The following is a 1,834-nucleotide window of genomic DNA, read 5'->3' as shown; positions in this document are numbered from 1 at the left end:
AACTTGGAAAAAAACGCATTAAGTCTTCCTTGGTTCAGGGACAACTGTTCTCAGTTTTCCAAGAAGACAAGTGAATAAAATCTCAGCCTCAGTACACCCCCATCAGTATCTTCTCTAATGGCTTTACACCCCAGTAAACACTGTCATTATCAATTCGTAGAATCACAGAATCCTAAAGTGCAGAAAGAGCCTTTCAGTCAATCAAGCCAATTAGATTAGATTAGATTAGACTTACAGTGTGGAAACAGGCCCTTCGGCCCAACAAGTCCACACCGACCCGCCGAAGCGAAACCCACCCATACCCCTACATTTACCCCTTACCTAACACTACGGGCAATTTAGCATGGCCAATTCACCTGACACGCACACCTTTGGACTGTGGGAGGAAACCGGAGCACCGGAGGAAACCCACGCAGACACGGGGAGAACGTGCAAACTCCACACAGTCAGTCACCTGAGTCGGGAACTGAACCCGGGTCTCAGGTGCTGTGAGGCAGCAGTGCTAACCACTGTGCCACCGTGCCGCCCATAAATGTCGACTCTCTGAAGAGCAACTCACCCAGATCTAGCCCTCCTCCCTATTCCCTTATATTTCACCAGAAGAAGGGCCAACCCTCCCCCTTGTGATGTCAAATAAACCTGTTGGACTTTCAACTGGTGTCCTGTGACTTCTGACCTTGTCCCCGCGTTACCCGTGGCTAATTCATTAAACTTACTTAATTCACTCCCTGGACACGAGAGGGCAATTGGACTTGGCCAATCAACATAACACTCAGACCGAACAGCATTGCGAATTATTGAGCCAATGTTCCATCATAGTGAGCAAAACCTGTATCATTTTTAATGGCTTTATACCCTGGTAACTCTGCCTCATCAAAGAAAATCAACCCAAATTCAATGTTTCGAAACGCTACTCTGTGCTTTACGATCTGGATCGTGCTGCGGGAAATGTTTCTGCACTCATATTTGAATGCTTTTACGCTGTATCTTGCTCACCATCCTGCTTCCAATAAACACTTCAATCCGGAACAAGTCTGTCAAATGTTTTTCATTCCAACACAGTAACAATGTGCCGTTTGCAGAAGTCACGTGTTTGTACGTACACTGACACTCTGCCTCCCTAAGAGCTGCAGTCCTTCCCCACCTTGATTCAGGCAGCACTGTCCTTCCTGTGACATACCACATCGAGAATGGAAGGACAACTATCAATACCCGCACTTAGGAATGGAGCGACAGGTTTAATATATTTACACAGTCCCCAGTGGAGAATTGAGCCCTGTAATAGGCGGGGACACTAACTACTATACTACCGAGAACAAGAGTGTCAAAGGAGGCCCTTCAACCAGTTGTGACCACACTTGTCAAAAACACCTGTCTAATGAACTGAATCCCATTTCACAATGTTTATCCTACAGCCTTATATATCTTGGCATCACAAGTTCACATCTGAATGTTTATTCAGGCTATAACACTGTCTAGGAGAAAGTGAGGACTACAGATGCTGGAGATCAGAGCTGAAATGTGTTGCTGGAAAAGCGCAGCAGGTCAGGCACCATCCAAGGAGCAGGAGAATCGACGGTTCGTGCATGAGCGCTTCTTCCTGAAGAAGGGCTCATGCCTGAAACGTCGAATCTCCTGCTCCTTGGATGCTGCCTGACCTGCTGCGCTTTTCCAGCAACACATCTTCAGCTTTAAAATTGTCTGCCACTCTGAACAATGCAGACAGTGTATTCCAAATTCAAACCACCCACTGGCTGATAAAGCATTTTCGCACATCTTCTCAAACATTTCTGCCTTTCACCTTAAATCTCTGGTCCCTGCTGATGGATCCCCC

Source organism: Hemiscyllium ocellatum, unplaced genomic scaffold (assembly GCF_020745735.1).
Source record: "Hemiscyllium ocellatum isolate sHemOce1 unplaced genomic scaffold, sHemOce1.pat.X.cur. scaffold_826_pat_ctg1, whole genome shotgun sequence".
NCBI classification, from domain to species: domain Eukaryota; kingdom Metazoa; phylum Chordata; class Chondrichthyes; order Orectolobiformes; family Hemiscylliidae; genus Hemiscyllium; species Hemiscyllium ocellatum.
This window is presented reverse-complemented; position numbering follows the sequence as displayed.